Source organism: Euphorbia lathyris, chromosome 4 (assembly GCF_963576675.1).
Source record: "Euphorbia lathyris chromosome 4, ddEupLath1.1, whole genome shotgun sequence".
NCBI classification, from domain to species: domain Eukaryota; kingdom Viridiplantae; phylum Streptophyta; class Magnoliopsida; order Malpighiales; family Euphorbiaceae; genus Euphorbia; species Euphorbia lathyris.
The window spans coordinates 1436947-1451550 of record NC_088913.1 but is presented as its reverse complement, the minus strand read 5'-3'; positions in this window follow the sequence as shown (position 1 = coordinate 1451550).

Sequence of the window (14604 nt, the reverse complement as noted above, 5' to 3'; positions counted from 1 at the left end):
TAAATAATGTATTAATGTAGTACTCATGATATAGAGATAATTAAAACTCATTAACTCATTTATTCTTTTTGCTTCTAATGTGGGATAATTTGAGATAAACTTTCAATGTCTAAGATAAAATAGAAAAATGATTAAGAAGGGGTTCGGAACCTCGCTCTGATGCTTTAGTCCGAATATGTAAGGACAATGTTACCTTTTGGTGCATTTTATAACATCATATATATATAATAACAAGATTGTGTGTTCTAAATGAGTTGGATTTCACGTGTTACCTGCTTTAATGGAAGAGACTTGTTGTCAATCTGAAACAGGTACCAGCCACAGTCGTTCTCTGCAATTTAAGGTGTAAGACCAAGGTTGAATGAGCGAGACCTTGCAAACTTTCTTGACTAGTTCACATGACATTAATGGTTTTTGAGAGAGAAAGCATAACTTGTAAGAGTTTTACATTCACTATTAATATTTAATTTGAACCAAGTCGAATCCGGAGGGCACCACAAGATCCAAATGAGAGAAGCTTAACGACTAAAATTATTCCCCTCGGAATGAAAGGCGAAAAGCGAAAACAAACTCCCTAGCTTGAGAAAGAAGGCAACGAATATTGGTTGGAAAGCAAGCCGCGAGCCGGTTAGGTCTCTGATCCGATTCATACTAGTTTTTAATATGTTCAACAAACCAGAGTTGTTTGGTCCAGCTAGCTATTTACAATATTTAATTAAAAGAAATAAATATGTTGTAGGTGGGATTCGAACCTGGACGATTATGTATAACTATATACATGTTAGCATTAAACTAGCTTTCAACTTGTAATTAGTAACAATATTATATACTAATGCTTAAAATTTCAAATTTCAAATATTATCTAGTATTTATTTTTTAAATATTTTAATAAATATTATTAAGAACTTAATTGATCTTTGCAATATAAATAAGGTTTACTTAGTGTATAAATTTTAGATATACATAAAATAAAATTTAAAATTCTTAATAAATTTTATAATTTAGATTATATATATATATATATTATTTATGAGATCATCTGGTTCAACTAATCTGAGTCAACAGGTTGAACCAGTTGACACTTGACCCGAGTGTCAATCTGGTTCGATTTTCGGTTCGGTTTTTAAAATATTGTCAGAAAGTGCTGTTAGATGTGAATATTGGCATGTTATTTAAATTTTATGAGACTCTATTACAACCAGGAACTCCCATATATATATATCCCGGAACCACAAGCCTAATTTTACACCTTCATTGGCGAGGCCGGTAGATTAATAAAGAAAGCACATTCTTTATTCTTTATCGAATTTGCTAAATATTAAATTTCACGAGACTCGTTCACACCTAGAAGTGTATATCTCGAAAACACAAATTACAAAACACTATGCAAAATAAATAAACAAACAACCATAAAGAATAAATATTTTCCTAGCAGAATTCACTTATTCTTTAAACAAATCATTTCCAAATGAGGTATATACATCTCATTTTTTATTGATCGATTCCATTTCATCCAATCTACCATATTTTCGGATTACAGGCCCCTAAATGGGAGACCTTAGAGGGACACATAGGCCGGCTCCCTCTAAAACCGTCCCTCCCTAGTAACTCCTCAACAATCAATCAGACTAGAGAATAGAAAAAGTTCATATAAAAGACAGCCAAAACAGTAAATTAAACAACGCGAAATTGCTCAAAACTGCTAAAATCATAAAAATGAAAGAATTACAGAAATACAGATAGAACTCAACCAACGTGTTTTGTAACAAACAAACAAAATATTACCATAGTATCAGCAGCCTGATTTTCTTCCCTGTAGCGAATTCATGGAGGAAAGAAAACGAAGACAAGTCAACCAATCTTGTCTAAACTTTCAAGAAACCTTCAAAATCATCACTTAAAGAACTTCACCACATAAATATAATCACACTCTAACCAAAGACAATGTCAGTCATTCTCCCAAGCTTTCACGCTATAGCGCGATTAGCGCCTTTTAGCACCAGCATTTTTGAAAATCCCACCTGAACCAGCAGCTCCAGGAGTACCAAGAGCAGAACCATCCGTATTAATTCCCACTTTTCTTAAATTAATGAGTTCATCAATTAAAACATTAAGATCAGAATAGGATGATCCACCTTCTTCAACTGCCATTCTTGCAATCTGCCCAAGTTCACGAGCTTTTCTTCTCATTTATTCATTTTCCATTATCTGATTTATAGCCTTCTCCATTCATTCACTATTTATAATGCTATGATCATGAACACCAACAGATACACCAATTTTCAGTACTTCTATCACAAATTTTTCATTGAAGAATTGCTCACTTCCTATAGGCCAAGTCAGCATTGGCAACAACAACAAAGCCTTAGTCCCGAAATGATTCGGGGTCGGCTAACATGAACCATCATATAAAACCGTGAAATCAAGTCGTGTCAGCGACACAAATTCGCTCCCTCCACTCCGTGCTATCAACTACCATATTTTCCTCAATTCCCAGTAAACTCATATCACTCTCGATCACCCTCCTCCAAGTTTGCTTAGGTCTTCACCTACCCCTCACCACTACATCCCTTTGCCACTCTTCGGTTCTCCTAACCAGCGCATCAAGCGCTCTACGTCTCACATGGCCAAACCACCTTAGTCGGTTTTCTCTCATTTTATTCTCAATAGATGTGACCCCTACTTTTGTCCTAATTATTTCATTACTCACCCGATCCTTTCTCATATGACCACACATCCATCTCAACATACGCATCTCCGCCACCGACATCTTATGGATGTGGCAGTGTTTCACTGCCCAACACTCTGTACCATATAACAATGCTGGTCTAATTGCCGTCCGGTAGAATTTTCCCTTCAATCTATTAGGCATGCCGGGGTCACAAAGGAAACCCGTAGCACTCTTCCACTTCGACCAACCAGCTTTTCCTATGAGCAACATCTCCATCTACTTCTCCATCCGTTTGGATAATAGATCCTAAATACCGGAAGCAATCTGAGGCGTGAACAACTCTCCCATCTAGGGTGATTGTCCCTGCCTCCCTACTCCTATGGCCGCTAAACTTACACTCCAAATATTTTGTCTTACTTCGGCTCAACTTAAAGCCTCTAGATTCTAGAGTTTGTCTCCATAGTTCCAACTTCCTCTCCACTCCTTCTTTCGTCTCATCAACCAACACAATATCATCTGCAAACAGCATGCACCATGGTATACCATCTTGAAGTGAACTTGTTAATTCATCCATAACGATGGCAAAAAGAAATGGACTTAGTGCGGAACCTTGATGCACTCCAATCGTAATAAGGAACTCTTCAGTCTTCCCAACACTAGTACGTACACTCGTGCATGCTCCCTCAACATTGGCAACCCCGCAGCTATCCCTTCAAGCGTTGAATTCCATCCGCAATGACTCACAAATCCCCCTATCGCTTCGTGTTCAAGTATAACTACTTGCGGTGCCCATCCTTGAATTATTAGCCCTTTTCCTTCCATTATCAGCCCTTATCGCTTCGAGTTCGAGTATATTTGTGAATAGATATGATAGGACATAAAGAAAAGAAACAAGTTCCATGAAAAACAAGCCTTGGGATACCAAATTTGGAAGCAGAATCAGTAGCCCAAGGAAATATCCAATCAGAAATTGATTTCTCTAAGCACTTTTTCCAGTGGATCCTGAAACAAAGCTGTTGCAACTAGAAATTTGGAGAGAACTTCCCATCCTAGATTCTTGGAAGAGATGAAATCACCATTTTCACATCCTTTTGGTAATCCAAATTCAATTGTAGGAAATTGAAGGATGTGAAGATTGATATTAGAATCTGAATTTGGGGTTTTTATGATTTGTCTAGAGACAAGAGGTTCATTGAGAGGTGGTTTTCAGGTTCCTATCATTGGATAGCTTGGCTGTGTTTATCATTGGAATCATATGGCCATGAGCCATGAATGGGAAGAAAAGTATATGTGGTTTCTGAGATTCACTTCCCATTGTTTGATTGCTTTGAAATTAACCAAAAAAGATTGAAGATGAAGATGAAGTTGTTGTTTTATAAAGTATTTTTTAGATAATTTGTTATAATAACTCTCCCTAAAGTTGACTTAATACAAAAAAAATAGAAGATGAAGATGAAGTTGCATAGCTGTTTAAAAAACTATATACTTAATTATTATTATTTTTGTATTAAGTCAACTTTAGGGAGCGTTATTATAACAAATTATCTAAAAAATACTTTATTAAACAGCTACTGCAACTTCATGTTCATCTTCTTTTTTATTTTTTTTTGGTTAATTTCAAAGCAATCAAACCATGGGAAGTGAATTTCAAAAGCCACACATACTTTTCTTCCTATTCATGGCTTATGGCTTATGGCCACATAATTCCAAACGGCAGACAAGCCTCGACCCAAATTCAATTCTAATTCCAATTCCAGGAGATGAAGTTCACCAATTCAGAAACTATGAGGAAGAAAGCAAAACCCTAACAAAAAGAGAAGAAGAGAGTAAAACTATGTCGTTTTAATGGGATTCCAACATTTGGCTGATTGTAAAAGGCACGACCATCAGTAAACTTTTTTATTAAAAATCTCCAAAAAAGGAAGAAAATGGAAGGTACAATTGACTTTAAGTTTCTAGTGTGAGAAGCTCTCACTTCTCTCCTCCTTTCTTCCCTCTTCTTCAAAGTTCATCTTTGTTGGTCTCATATAACGTGACAAGGTGAGTTCCAAGGGGGATAGGAACTATTTAAAATTTTGTCCGTTAAAGCTGACTTCTTTTCTTCTAAAAATGTTTACACAGCGGCGCTAAGTAGTTTTAAGACACACGTTTAGTCAACTGGTGACTAAGTCTGTTTCTTTCCTTGAGTAAGGAGATAACACTTAAGTCTATTCCTGAACTCAGCTTCTTAGTGCACTCAACTCAGCGTGAGTTCGTTACTTAGTCAGTTTTATAGCAAGCAAAATATAAAGGAGTTTAAGGTTAGAAATATGTTACTCAGCAGACATATCCTGGTTCGGCCTCTCCGCCTACGTCCAGTCCCAGAAACTCGTTCCGAGCTTTTTGAATCCTCTACTGAGCTCTTTAAATGTAGAGCACGAAACCTTTCACAACAGAAGTTGAGTATACAAGAGTACCTTCCTCTATTCCTCTACTCACTCCTATCACTACCGCTGAGTACTGTATCTGAGTACTCAGCTTCTCCTTTCTATACTTCTAGAAATGATAAGTGTTTGTCCTAAACAACAATTGCTAAGACACTTTAGATGAATAAAATCACTCTAGACTTTTACACAATGATTGGAATTGGTGTAAGTTTTGCTTTGCTATTCTCACAGAACTTCAAGTATGAATTTGGTCAGCGTTTCGACTAATTGAAGATCTGCACAGAATGAAGCATTTGAAAGGCCAATTTATAGTGACACTTCAAGCACCGGTGATTTCGAATTTCGAAATAACCGTTGGAGGCTAATGGCTTCCTGTCGCTTTCACTCAGGACGTGCTCAGTGTCGTTGGCCAATGAGATTCTTGCATCTTCTGTCTACGGCAGTGCTCATCAGCTTTTTGTCAGATGAACAAAATGTTTGCACTTTTATAGTAAGGTCTTCCAGACAGCTTTCTGTGTCTTCTAACTTTTACCCAAAGTAGAAATACTTTGTCTCCAAGTTGGTTCTGTTCTGCCGCTGACCTAACTACCTTGTCGCACAACTCAGTAGCTTCATCTAGAAGCTTTTGTTCGAAGGCTTCTCGATCCTTCTTCACGCTGAGCTGTCGTTTTACTTGATACGACTGCGTTTTATCTTCTTGGGCCGTGAGGTCTTGATCTGTTGACTTAGGCTTGACTTTCTCTTGTGGGCCTTAAGGCTTTTTATCTTAATGTCTTATAAGTCAAATAACTCAACATTGAACAAACACATTAGTGTGAATAAATCAAAGCATTTAAATTTAATGTGTTAGAATATTTTTATCATAAATAATTTTGTCAAAGCAAAATCATGTGGAAAGGTGTTTCAACAAACTCCCCCATTTTGATGTTGGCAAAAATATTCAGTAAGGAACTCAGTGTTGAGCTCCCCCATGATAGTTGACCTTGATTTTCTCAAGATACTCCCCCGTAAGGGTTGAGCTACTGAGTTAGTTTTACTTTAAACATTTCAAGGTTTAATCAAGTAAAGCTAAGGTCAGTTTTCAGACTTAGGTCAGCTCATGGAACATATTCTGTTTAACTCAGTTAAGTTATGCGGAAGATTTAGATATCAGAGTATGCTGAGTATATCTTTGTTCAATGAGGTTTAGTTAAAAGGTCATATAAAAGAGGTCAACGTATAGATCAACACAGCAGACAAACATGAAGCAGTGTAAACAAATAACACAGTTGATTTTAATGAAGATACGTTAATGTTTAGCACAAAACATAAGTAAGCATCACATAAGATTAGTCAGTTTGAAAAATAGATGCATGCATAGTTTTGGATTAATGGTCAGCACAACAAAATACACAAGGAAAAGAATACAAGTTTTAAAAAGCTAAATCTAGCAAGTCAAGCTACTTTTTCTTGTAGTTGACTTGGACATCATGCTCTTTGGCTTTTCCCTTTTGTTTCTGCTGACTGCCAGATGCTTCTCCTGCATGCTGAGTTCTACCAGCTTGTTCTTTCTCCCCTATTTTGCCAACATCAGGTGGAGGAGGAATGAAGGTATCTTCGATGGCAGCACGAGTTAATCTCACGGAATATGCCTTCAGCTTTTTCGTGCTTTCATTGAGACCGTAAAAAACGGGAACTCCATCATCCAGGACATCACGGGGAACCCTGACCGAGGCACTTAGCATACTTAGAATATATTCCTGAGACTTTCCAACCCAGGCGATAGAGTTAGTCAGCATGGCATAGGCCTGATGAAACATTTTTAGCAAGGCCGAATCATAAAACTGACGTTGAGCATTCGAGTGGCGCACATGGTTGAAAGTGACTTGTGAGTACCGCAGAAGTTCATTTGTCTTGAGTTGGTCAGTTTGCATCTCTTCCTTATTCAAGTTGAGTAGACGGACAGCCTCACTGATTTGCTCAATGGAGCATTGGGAGGAGGAAGAGAGTCGCTCGTTTTTCTTGGCTATTTCAGAATGAAGCTGGGTAAAGAGATTATGAACCTCAGCAGAGGTGGCATACATTGAGTTCGCAGCTGACAGGTTTTGAAATTGACCTTGTAGAGAGTTCATGTGATTTACCATAGTCAGCTGGAGTTCGGCCAGCTTTACTAGTGATTCCTGCTTGGGTTGTTGAGACTGGAGAGATGTCATGACACTCAGAAGATCCTTAAGACCTTTGATTTCGGTGAGAAGCTGAGTGACAGAGGAAAGTTGAGTTGGCTCAACAGGAACAGACCCAGCGGCTTCGACATTTGATTGATGAAGGTCCTTGAGTAAGGCTTGAGCTGAGTCGATTATTTTTCGTCCAGACTCAGTGGCATGTAAGTAAGAGTAGGATCCATCAATGTTTGGTCCAGATGCCAGAATAGAAGTAGTACCGGATGGTGGAGGTGTTTGGTTCTGTGCATTATGTGAAGTTCCAGCATAGTCAGTGGATAGACTTGTGTTTAGATTACCAGCAGGAACTGACTGGTTGATATTCTGCATTTGAGGATGTGGAAGAGATTGACCGGCGGAGTTATCTACTTGCTCAGAGTCAGGTTGAAGCTGACTGGTTTGAGGAGGTTGAGGAGTTTCAGCACTGACCTGAGCAGGTATTTCCTTTGCTATCTCAATGTTTTAAGCAGCAGGAACTTCGAGTACTGGCTCAGAATCAACTTGACCTTGATTAGCAATTGAGTCGGCATGTTCCTTAGGTTGAGAAACAGAGGATTGCTTTTCCTGTTGCTCTGGTGGAGAAAACTCAGTTGGATTAGAGAAGAATTTGAACTGCATGTCGGAGAGATCAGTGACCGGATCTCGTAGAGGTGAGTCATTCAGAAGGTCAATGTCTTGGGATTTATGAGCCTTCTTCTTAAGTCTTCTTAACTTCTTAGTCTTTGGAGGAGAGGGGTAAGCTTGAATAGAGGCAATTGAGTCAGCAGGTGAAGTTACCCCTTGATCAGCATGATCCTTTGCTGTTGGCTCAGCTTGTTCTTCAACCTGCTCAGTGTGGGTTGTTTCATATTGCTCAACAACTTCTGTCTCCACAGCATCAAACTGACCTCCGAGATTACCCAATTCTGCTTCATCTTGGTCAGTGGGTGTTTTCTCAAGATCAATGCCTTGACTTCTTATGAAATGTGAGTTGTCAGAGACAACGAAGTCAAGTGGGGGTACATCGATAGGACTTAACCCAGAAGAAACCTTCTTCTTCTTTCTCAGTGGTTGTTCAGGAGTGTCCTCTTTTTCTTCTTCCTCAGGCTCAGCTTGCCTTTTGAGGTTTCCTGCTGACTTTGGTCCAACCTGACCTTGTTGAACTTGAGGCTTTGTTCCTTTGGACACAAACCGAATCTTTTTCGGTGGATGATCAACGTCTTTGGAAGAAGTTTGAACAGCTTTCCTCTTTCTGTCCTGCTTGTCAGTTTGAGCTTTCCTTACTTTCTTCCCTTCTTTGGTCAGCATCCCCTCTGTTTCCTTAGCAGCGGCCCCTTTTCCTTTCTTGGGCATAATAGGTTGGTCGTAGAACAGGCCAAACAGTGCAGCTGTGGTAATTTTAGTCCCCCAGACATGAATTTCCTCAACCAAGTTCACTTGATAGTCTTTGAGGATTCTGGTAATTAGGGAGCCTAATCTAAGAGTTCCAGTACTGCGTTGAAAGCCACCAATGAGGAAAACTGGCATGTTGATCGGCTTGTAGGTCAGCATATGCCAGATGAAGCATTGCTCGAAGTTCGACGCTGAGGAATTGGAGTTGATCTTGGGGAATAGAAAGTTTGTCAGGATATAATGGGCCATCTTTTGATTCTGACCCATGGAAGTGCTGGATATCTCTCCTACGTGACCGACAGGTTTACAGTACTCAGCGGGATAGTAAACTTTTTCATGGTCACCTGATTTTCTAAGTTTATCTCCTTCGGTTTTCAGTTTTAGCAGTTTGGCAAGGTAAGGAGGGTTGATGAAGATATTTTTCCCTTGAACCTTAGTGATCATGTAGTCCCGGTTATCATCAGCAGCTTTTAGGTTAGCGTAGAATTCCTTCACCAACTCTGGATAAGTGGCTTCTCGAATAGAGAATAGCTCAGTCCAGCCATTCTTGGAAATCCACTCACAGAAAGGTTGCTCAGCTTCAACAAATCCTTTTGAGAACCAGCGGAAGTGGTCAACCTTATATCCCCTTACGCTATTGTAAACTGGGGAGTAGGTACGTTCCATTGGTTTCTTTCCTTTATCCTGCTTCTGTTTCCCTTTCAGTGAGGTAGCTTGGTCAGCGTGGGATTTTGTTAAGCCCAAAATATACCTAAAATATCATACATAAATACGCTAAATTTACATTAAAATCGTGCTAATTATATTCATTTGGAATACTTTTACGTCTTTATTTACTTCTTTGATGCAAGGTACTTAATTATTTGGTTAAATCCAAATAGGAGCGAAAACGGAGCTAAAATGGAGGAAAAACCTAAAAACGTACCAAGAATGCATATCAGTCAGAAGAACGCTCAAGGAGGACAAGAAGCAGTCGAGAGACGGGGAGAAAAGCCCCTGTCGTGACTGAGATTTTCAAAATCTCAGTCGCGACTTTCTAAATCTCAAACACCAAAGTTGAAGTTTTCAGCCTTTTCCTGCACCCCCTGTCGCGACTGAGATTCTCGGAATCTCATACGCGACAGCGAACCATTCTGCACACAAAACACATGTTTTAAATCGAAAAAACGCGTTTGTTCGTTCGGATAAAAGCAACCCTTCACCAGCGGACACGACCCATCATTTACAACCCTTCAACAACTATAAATAAGTGATCCATTTCAGAAATCGAGGTTGGAAAAAGTTAGAGAAATTAGAGAAGAAAGTTATTATGTTGAGTTTCTGACTCAGAAATGAGTCAGAAAGTTAGATTTCATTTCTGTGTAAACAATCGTGCTGTACACGAATTGTTATTAGATTAGTTATAAAAACAGTATTAGTTTAGTTTTCATTCTGGTAGTAGACGAGATCAGTCTCTATTCCGAAGATCCAGCGAGAAGAATTGACGGCTGAAGCGCATGAGGTTTGACGAACCTACGGAGTTTGAGAGAAAGATCGACGACCCGAATCTCAAAGTTTTCGTTACAATGCTATCCAAGTTTCTACTTCTCTGTTAACTTGTGAAAATTCACATTTCATTAGTGATATACTTATTTATTCAATACATTCTTACTGTTGTTATTTTGATATTGTTCTGACAAAATGATTTTCAAAATGATAAATTGGTGTTTTTGTTAAAACGTTCTATTCCATCTTATTCATATAAGAACTTTGTTGAACACTTGACAGATTTAGTTTTTATGGATGACATGATCGCTGATCGCGGCTTATCAGACATAAAATACTAGTTTGATTAAGGTAGAAATCACCTCAACATCAGGGGGATTTCTACGGTTCAAAGCCATTTAATTGAATAAATCCTTATATTATTACATGTCTATAATCTTTACAAAGTTAAAGTTGCTTTCTTTGCTTTATGAAAATAAGTTTTATACCTTCTATTTATTCCAATTACGGTAGTATCTGTCTTGTAATCAAAATCCCAAGACAGAACTGTTCTCTAAACTCGATATAATACTTCTATCTAATCCTAATTTACCAAAACCAATTCAATCAATTAAACGAATTTCTTTTATTAAACCTAAACACGTGATTAAAACCGAATTAAATAAAGTTTTAGTTAAAAAGCGTTCCCTGTGGGTTCAATATCTTTTATTACTACAAGCGTATACCGTGCACTTGCGGAAATCGCTCAACAAGTTTTTGCCGCCGTTGCCGGGGAACGCCAAATTTTTAAACAAAAATTTATATTTTTCGTGTTTATTCCGAACCTTAGTTTATAGTATATGTATTTATTTACTTTATAGTTTTTTATTTTTGAGGATGGTCGCTAGGACTAAATCCTCGTTGTTATTTAACGTTTGCAATTAGATGTTTGCAGATAAAAAAAAAATCCAAGTTTTTTTTTCAAAGATAGACTGGAGATTTGATTATCAATGAAATTCACAGAAGGAGTCTACAGAAAAGAAATTCGGCTAGCAATTACATCAGAAGGGAATGGAAATTTTTCAAATTGCATATCGGGTTCCGCAAATGCAGTATCAGGAACAAAACATATAATTTTTCCAGAAAATTTACCTTTTCCCCAAAAACCTTTATCTCTTTTCTATACACTTAACCCTTCATCAAAACATCATTTCTCCATGTAAAAAAATTAGTCAATCCCTACATTATACCAAATAATTTTTTCTTTTATCATACCATTTTCTTAAACACCTACATTTATCTCTCTAAGAAATCACCATGGAAATTTTTCTCAGACAGATACATCAGAACGTGGAGTGAGGAATACAGTCCTTGAAATTATCTTATCCCCCAGGAAGGAATTGTTTATTTTTACCATAGTTTTGAAAGTTTCGGTTCATGTGCGTAGTTCCAGTTCGTGCACAAAACTAGAAGTTCGGGCATTCAACCGCAATCAGTAGATCCTTGAATTGAGAAAACGCTAAAAAAGCGAAAAAAACAAAAAACAAAAAAAAGAGAAAAAAAAATTAATTTCAAAGTTGGGGGTACATTTCTACTTTCTTTTATTCCCACTTGAAATTATTTCCAGGTAAGTAAACAGAACCATTATTTAGAACCGGTCTAGATAATTGACTCTGTCCATAATTCTGGTTCTCCTTGAGAATTCTTAAGGATTATCACATTTTTAGTTTTTAATATTTCATATTCTAATTTTTATATTTCATTTTAGTTTAATTTTTATATTCATCTTTAGTTTAGTAATAATGTTTAGATTAGAAATAAAAAAAATTCATTGAAAGATATTGAAAATATGCTATGTATCTTAAATATTTGTCCTTAATGAGGAAAGTGTCTTTAGATTTAAAGAAATCTCAATTGAATTAAAATCACACATAATTTAAGTTTCTGATTGTATAGAGATTTTTAAACAAATCTCTACAGTGATTTTTATTTGACGTTTTATAAATTTCTGAACTTACTGAGAATTTTTAATTCTCAATTGAGATTTTAAAATTCTCTATAGAACTAGGGAGGACCAATGCAAAGCATTCCTTGCCAATGGGCAAGATGTGTCACGATCGATATTCCAATTTCTCGACCATGACACACATAATTTTCAATAAGATGTCTTTTGTTCTATGAAAATTAATTTATTTAGTTTTCATATTTTTAATTTTTAGTTTTTCTTATCTTATGTTCATAATTTTTATTTTTCTTTTTAATTTATATATTTTTATTTTTGTTTTTATTTTCATTTTTATTTTGTGTACAAATAAGTTTGTCAACATTAAAATTTTAATCTAGTCATGTTTTGAAAATGATTTCATTAAGTGTTAAGTGATCTTGAGGAATTACAAAATGCAGAAATCTCAGTTGAGATTTTCCATGTTCCAGGATTTGGAAATCTCAGTTGAGATTCCGAAAATCTCGGTTGAGATTTTCTGTCTTTTCCAATTTGAAATAACTGTAAGGGATTACAGCCATCTGATTTTAAAATTTCTGTCAGTTAAATCATAGAGGTATCATTTTGACATCTTTTATTTTTAAACAGACACAACCTTTCACTTATGTATCTTGTGTACTCCTGTAGGTTCAGAATTATTCCATTTTCATTTCATCTTTCAGAATTCTGAATTTCTTTCTTCAATTATTAAATCCTACAGACACCATCTTATCTCACAAACATGACCAAAACTCTAGAAAATGTTAGGAAAAAACACTTCTGCTCGGAGCAAGAGAGTTGATATCTCTTCACGCTATGGAGCATGGTTTCCAATCTACAATCATGATGAGGGGAAACGTTATTTATAGTTTAGATATGCACAATTATGTGGAATGTTGTATATGAGTTCCTGAACGAAGAACTCGGGATAAGCGATGACATGAATCGCTATCTGACAAACTTAGGATGGGCCAAGTTTGCATCAATGAAGTTTCCTATTATTGGAAACTGGGTATTAGAGTTTTTGTCTACTATTCGGTTCGTCAATAAGAGGCGTGTTCGTCTCAGTTTTAGTTGTGAAGGGAAGATATTCACTTTTGGATATCCTGAACTTCATACTTGGTTTGGTTTTCCACCACGGGACACCACTCCACATCATCCTGGCAGAGATATGACTTATACTGATATCTGGAGAATGTTGACAGGATTTTGGAGACTCAATCCAAGTCTTGCCTACAACAAATCAATAAATTCTAAACTCCATGCTGTATCTACATAAATTCCTCTGTCATAGTCTTTTTGGTCGAGTCGAGTCAGTAGCAATGTTGTGAAAGATACTGATCTTTATGTGTTGGGCGACATTTTCCAAGGCAACTCAGTGAACTCCTCGAAGATTCTAATGGAGGGGTTAGTTGCTGCTTCCCGTTCGAAGAAACGGAAGATTGGATTCGCCAACATCATTTGTGGAATAATTTTAGGCGCCAAGGGAACCATTTCTGTCCCTTGGACTGATACGGAACCATTCCCCCATTATAGACTACGAGTTCTTGGAGAACGAGGGGCTTGTCAAACGAGTTTTTCGTTATGGTCCAACATTCCTTTCTGCACCAGAGAGGCAAATCTTCATTCAAACGAAGATTAACAGGGCCAATGCACGTCGTTTTTCTAATTCTTAGGGATATAATATGAGTTTCTGTTTGGTTTTATAATATATATGAGTGTTTATATATTTTGTGTTTATATGAGTAAGATGTTTTTATGTAATATATATTAAGGTATTGTTTATATTTTAGATTATAATAAATAAAAGTGCATTAATCCTTAGTTTAATTCTTTTATTTAAGGAACAACCCTTGGTTTTCCTTCAATTTAATGTTTCAGTTTTGTTTATCTCAGTTTCAGGGATTAATATTCACATTAATGTCACTTACTTCTAAGAGGAATTGGTTTTGAAGTGTTAAAATCATCAAAAACAGTCCCATTTTACCCAGATTTTTCAAAATCTCAGTTGAGATTTCGGATTCTCAGTTGAGACAGTAGAGGAAATTTTTTTCAGCAAAATTTCGCCCCTCTCCCTACTTGCTGTCGCGACTGAGATTTTGAAAATCTCAGTCGCGACTTGCGACTTCTAGTCACGGGATTTGGCGAAATTTTGGTTCTTTTCCTATTCCTACACTAATTACTTACCTATTCATCTATCCTAATCAATACCTATTACTTACACCTATTTAAATCACCTCTTTTTACACTAATCAATCATCTTTTCTCTTCCCAATCCAAGATTCACTCATCTTCCCCATAAATATTTACCCTATTCATCTTCTTCTTCCCCAATTCACCACCATTATCTTTTACTCTTCCTTCCATCCTTTCATATTTTCTTCATCTCATTCACCCAAATTTCACACACAAAAATAATGCCTAGACAAAAGACCGTTGCTAACAAAGCTAAAGCCACCGAGATCAATAGATTACGGGTTCAATATGAAGCAC